A 6,220-nucleotide genomic window follows, 5' to 3' on the forward strand; every position below is an offset into this window, starting at 1 on the left:
CCCATTCAACCACTCCGCGTGAAAGATCTCCCCTCTCTAATCCGACTTCACTTTAATCTTTCGAGAGCTTTAAACTGTCAAATTAGTGCAGTGTCAAGATGAACAATGAAGTGCTCGCCGCCGCTGCCGCCGCCACCAGTGCTGCTGCTGTTGCAGATTTCATCCCAATTTAATTGCCCAAAAATGTTGACCTTAAATCAGCTGAAATTGCCATCGGTGGTAAAAGTTTGCCAAATGGATAGTTAAAAAGATCAGAAGTTGGTCAATTTAGGATCTGGGTTGAGAAATCCCTTTTTAAATTTACTCTGACAACTCTTGAAAACCTTTGCAGAACGTATTTAGAAACGTGTTGCACAGTAAGAAAGTTTGCCTTTAGTACTTGGACTGTGTTGAATTGATTCACCGATCATCTTTATTGACAGTCTTTTTTATTTTAGTGTTAAATTGTAACTTGTTTGCATTGTAATTTTTGTACTGCACCACTGATATGCTATCAAACTATTTTATTTGTTTATTTGTTTTGAACCACTTCTGCACTAGTCTCCCCATAAAAAAAGGTATCGTGCAGGGATACTTTTATTCGAATAAAAAACAGGAAGACTATTTGCATGAGCCTCGTTGTAGTCGATGTTAATAGAAGGCTGTATAGATTTTCCGGACTCATCCATCACTCGGGCGTAAGATGGAGTATATCTCAGGTACGGGACACTTGACTGACACCCGTGGAGACGTATTGCTATTGGTGCATCGGCGCGATTGTCCCCCCGTCGCCTTCCGTCGTGAGATTTATTGGAAAGAACCCTGCCACCTACCGCTCGTGGCTTAATGTCAGCTAATTGTGGCCAATTAGCTCTGGATGCGTTTGAGGGTGAAATTGATGAGTCCTCCGAATGACTTTCTTTGGCGTTGTGCCTCTCTCGCGGCGAGTAAGCTTCGGCCCCGCGCAGCGAGCAGGTGGTCGTGACCTTTTGAATAATTCAGTCGCATCCGCCGATGCCCGCTGAGCGTCGTCTCCCGTGGACAATTTGTCTTTGCAACAGGCTAGTGTCGGTTAATTCGGATCAGTCAGTATTTGCTTCTTGGTTCGAAGATGGATGGCCTCAAATCAGCTTGGTGTTAGCCGTAATCCGAATTTTTTTGGCTGTTTTTTTCCCCGCATTGAAATTAGATTTCCTTTCTTTTTGACAAAGAAATTTCAATTAATCAACAAAAGAAACCCAATTAATTGTGCAGCCTTAGGTCCCCCCCCCCTTTTTTTTTTTAAATCCAAAACCAAAGCCTCAAAGCGCAGTTCACCAGCACTCACTTAAGCGACCACAAGCAACAAGGGCGATCAATCAGTTGTCAAGTGCTAATCCATCAATCGACTAATGAGGCTGCGAAGTATTTCTGCTGCAGGCTAATTGATACCACCCCCGTCATCACTCTGGCGACGATGGGGACAATCATCTTCGACCTAAGTAATTCCCCACTTCTCGTAGGTCTTAGCCTCTTCAGACTAAACCTTTCGCATTTATCATCTTGCAACCGCCAAGTCGTTTGATGATTCTTTAATATTGAAAATGCCCAGGTGGGGTTTTGCCACTGACCAAAGAGCCGCAAGCGCGTTTCACCAGCACTCGGTAAAAGGACCACAAGCAACAATGGCGATCGATCACTTGTCGAGTAGCCGTCTGCCGCTAAATCCATTAATCGACTAACTGAGGCCGCAAAGTGTTTCGGCTCGTGGCTAATTGAAACCAGCGCTTCACCCCTCAATTCCCCCGCTGACGGACAGCCACGGTGGCCACTCATCCAACATCTCGTTTTCCATGCAATGATGCACAAATGTTTTCCATTCAAGACTCGGCGAAGCTTTTTGATGGCTCCGAGACATTACATTCTAAAAGTGTTCCGTACGGAAAAAAGGTAGGCGTCGATATCTCCCAATTGATCTGCCTATCGCTAGCAAGAAAATGTCAGTTGCAAAAAAAAGTGTTGACTTTTTGAACTGCTATTGAGCGACCTTAAATTTCTTGAGAGTGCTTCCTCCCCATTGTAAGCAATTTGATGGCTCTGTTTTTGGACTACTTTTTTTTCACCGAGGACTTTCAAGTCCTCGGGCAACGATTCCCACCCCAACGTTTTATTCCTGATTCTTGCGTGCTTGCTAACATCAGACAAAAATGTGTATAGTCGGCGGGAGGAAGGCTGCCTCTGCTACTGAACAAGCAGTTTTCTTAGTGCAGCAATTAATCCTTTTTGTGTGTGTGATTGTGTGTTTTTTTTCCTGCACTTGCATTGTACTTGTGCCAGCAAGGGGATTAAAAAAAAATCCAGCTTGCCTCATTTTCTGGTGTTCTCTCGAGCAACCACGCATTTGTGCACCGTTGCCCGTGATGCGGGCCGGCCATTAGCAAATAAGATGCATTTTCACTCTGCTAGAATTCCTGTTTAAAGTCATTCAAGTGGAAAGAGACGGGGCATTGATTCCCTCTCGATTGAGTTCCGCTCTGTGAGTTGCTATTAACTACCCTCTACTGGGCTCAATGTGTTGTTACATTGTCCGTGTCTTCCAGGGAGTGCGCTCTTCTTGGATTCACAACTTTCTTTGCAATACTGTACTCGGCAGGTCTTCTCTCGATGCATTGCGAATCATTCAGTGAGTGCATGACTTGGGTTTCCGTCTCCTTGTTAGTACATTCTTGTCAGAATGCGGTTTATTGGAACTTTAATGTAAAGGGAGTGACAAAAATATATTACTAGCAAAATATTTGAAAATAATACCAGAAATTATGCCCCCCCAGAAAAAGCCAAAGTAGTTGGAATAGTTGCACGAATATTGGGGTGGAAAAAGACCCCGATAAATTTTAAGACAAGACTATTGTACAAAGTCAAAACAATTTTTTGTTCATCAGTTGTTTCCCTCCCCTGCTTCAGGTGTGCGTGCCGAGGCGTTATGCCCCGGGGAGCAGTGCCCACAGTGCACTAGAGGCATCTGAACCTTGTCAGTGGTCGTAAACCCGAAACCACCCCGTCGGCCGCCGCCCGTTTTGCCGAGACGTCCTTTTTGGAGGCCATGTCTCTCACCGACAAGCACAAAGTAAAGAGGCAGCGGCTGGACCGAATCTGTGAAGGTAAGGATCTCATCTCAGTCCTTCTGCGGTTATCGTGGATGCGCCCACTTTCTTCAGTGAGTCCATGTACCGTCAATTAAATTCTTGACAGGATACAGAATAGTGTAAACGTGCAAATATTCCAAAAATCTAACAATGAAAATATTGGAAAATAATGTAAAATACACAATGAAAAAAAAAATCATGAAAATGTGATTTGAAGAATGGGAACCTGCTTGAAAAACAAACTGGTCCCAACAGAGGGTCTCATGGGGTTCTCCCACCAATCGCATGTAGCAGCACGATAAGGCCTCTATGACGACAATCTCGGCTCCAGGAGAAAGTGAACACGGAGCAAGGCCCGAATTGGTTATTGTCTCTGGCGTGAGGCTAAGAATCCTCTCTGGCGTGACTCATCGCGATCCAGTTTGGCACCGTTGGCAGGCAGATGAAGAGCAGATGAAGGAGCGACGGACGCTCTTCTCTTTCAAGAGGGAAATGTGAAGCGCTGTCTTTGACAAAGCGTCCACGGAGACGGACGCCGTGCTTTCTGCGCCGGCCAAAGCAACCGCTGCCTTATCTTTTCTTTCCCCGTTTCACCCTCTCATCACACAAAGTGCTTTCATCAGATAGGAAGGTGTCCTTTACCTTTTTGAACAATTCTGAATCGGTATTACCCAAAGTACTCCCCGGCTCCCAAAAATACGTACAGTAGCTCTCCAAAAAAACATCACCTTGACAAAGAACACATTTCAAGATTTGGTTTTTCTTTACCACCAGACTCTGTCAGATTAGCTTCCAACATGTGACTCCGGCGTTGCGGCTTGTGGTGTTCTCCTCTCGCGTAGCCCCGCCCCCTCTTTCACCCCCCTCGTCTCACCAGAAAGCAAGTGGGCCGTCGCCGCTCCCCTTCTGTCCGCCCCATCTGTGCTGCAGGCTGCATGGGCCACAGGCTCGAGAACTGAAAAACTAAGATGGAAGGCAAATAATCACCTTCAGCGGATGCAAAATCTCTCCACATCCCTACTGACTCCCATTTCACATGCGTTGTAATATGATTGTTTCATTCTGAGCGCAGCCACTTGCTCGCTATGAGAGGGGTGTGCACCCTTTACGAAAATACAAAAATAAAAAAAATATTAACAGAAAAATACACCGATATTTGGGAGAAAATACTACACGTAAATCTTCATGTTAGACGGAAAATGCAAAAATATTACCTCCAAAAAATATTACAAACAAAATGCAAATCTCATGCCCAACGATGTTCTCCATACTGGAAACGCAAAATGGCCCAGAGGCTCATTAGTGCAATCACGTACTGTAATCACGATCATTGAAACAAAATTTCAAGTTTTCCACCGTCGTGCTTTAATTCATGAAGTTGTCATGAAAGTTTCATCGCTCAGTAGAGCGGGCGGCTACTTAAATCATTCCGCCGCTATCTCGGCCTGCCAATTCCCGCCGTTAGCATCCCGTGGCCTAGAAAGATGGCCAGATTGCTCCAAAGGCACCACGGCGACTGGACGCCTGTTCAGCGCATTGTACTTTGTAACTAGAGCTCACTGTTTTTTGTAGTAGTAGTATTGGCACCAAATATCGTAGTTTGACTCTTCCTTTTTCTTGTATTATTCAGGCTAGTCCCCATTGCACCGGTGTAATATAGCATGCTCACTTAATTATGGAGCAGTCCTCACGAGAGGCACACACGATAAATTTGGCAACTGGCTGCTTCTTTGCCGATGAATTGACATGATATCCGGGTTGTGGTTTGAGCGGCTCTCAACCCGCCGCATGCGCGGGATCGCACGGTTATTGCCTTGTCAGGGAACGAGGGAATGTGAATGACACACGACTCTGGAAAGCAGCTTATTAGTTGGAGTTATATTGTGAGTGATGGCGAAAAGAGATACGAGGCTGGTTGGGAGTACCTGAAAAGATTGCCAGAAACAAGTTTTAGGCTAGTCAACTTTGTTCCTTGTCACTCTAAAAATTTTGATTATCGCGGTTGTTTTTGGCCTCTGGAAGCGTCCAGAAAATGGCCCTCGAAATCGTTTTACAGAGAAAGTAAAAAATAAAAACGAGTCTGATGATGGAGTGGCCTCAGTCCGCTGCTGTCCAAACCAATCCCCGCACTCTGTTTTGAAGGTGAGAAAGTCAAAGCTTGTCTGCTCTCCACCTTATCAGCAGTGCCCCCCCCCCCCTCAACCCCATATTTATCAGCGCTAGCCTTTCTTCTCCTGCCACTACCCCCCCCCCCCCCCCCCTTTCCCTCCTGTTTACTCTGCACTCGCTCTTGGCAAATTTATCACCAATGGCCGCATCTCAGGGAGGAAACCGCTGCTGCTCCGCTCCAAATATCTCTGTGATAGAATTCGCCTGCGGCATACAACATCCTGTGACCATCCACTTTCGAGAGCTCAATTTTCTATACCTTTTCTACGTTGTCCTCATTAGGGTTGCGGGCGATCTGGGGCCTATCCTAGCTGACTTGAGGCGACAGGGAGAGCACTCCCCTGAACTATGATTTTGTTGAAACAATCAGCAGTGTGATTTTACGGCTAACTCGCAAAGCTCCACGCTCTTCTTAACACTACTTGGGATGATCAATCCGCTGAAGATGGCATCTGGCGGGCAAAAAAAAACACAAAAAAAACCAAACCAAAAACAATTGATGCGCAGTGTGCAATCTTGTCCCATGATGTCATAGTTGGCAAAGGATTTAAGCGTGTTTGTTGTTAATCCCCCTGCGGCGACTTCTGTGGATGAGTGCCTCCGCCAATGGTGTGCATCAACGTCACTGGATTAGCGCGTCTTTTTCCCGCTCTCTCGTTCTGCGTGTGTTGTGTTTTTTTTTTTTTTTTAAGACAAATTTCTTGGATTGCTTTTGTCTTCAAAGTAATCCGAGCACAAACGCCAACCCTGCTAGGGTGGAGTAGCACCTCCCCCCCAAAGTTCTAATATTTCAACGGGTTGAATTATTTAGTTGTGGGCCACATGATCGCATAGACGTAAGAATGAGCATCAGGGGCGACCAACAGCGGCCGCTCAGGTGTGGGTAGTGTTTCACCTCTTCGCTCCTCCCTTTTTTGATAGGCGTGTATGTAATTTGAGAGTTGAAACAG

The 6,220-nt window shown here is 45.7% G+C and overlaps 1 protein-coding gene across 4 annotated transcripts in view; it reads left to right on the forward strand.

Annotated features, from left to right (window-relative positions):
- mmp21 (matrix metallopeptidase 21) overlaps positions 1–3,067 on the forward strand; it is a 34,732-nt gene extending 31,665 nt beyond the window's left edge. For all 4 annotated transcript variants that reach the window (XR_015104074.1, XR_015104071.1, XR_015104072.1 and 1 more), the window contains exon 11: positions 2,920–3,067. The gene's annotated coding sequence lies outside the window, so the exon portion shown is untranslated. The remainder of the gene's footprint in view (positions 1–2,919) is intronic.
- Positions 3,068–6,220: the final 3,153 nt, after the last annotated feature.

Source organism: Hippocampus guttulatus, chromosome 19 (assembly GCF_054856545.1).
Source record: "Hippocampus guttulatus isolate MCC_2025c chromosome 19, RoL_Hgut_1.0, whole genome shotgun sequence".
NCBI lineage: Eukaryota > Metazoa > Chordata > Actinopteri > Syngnathiformes > Syngnathidae > Hippocampus > Hippocampus guttulatus.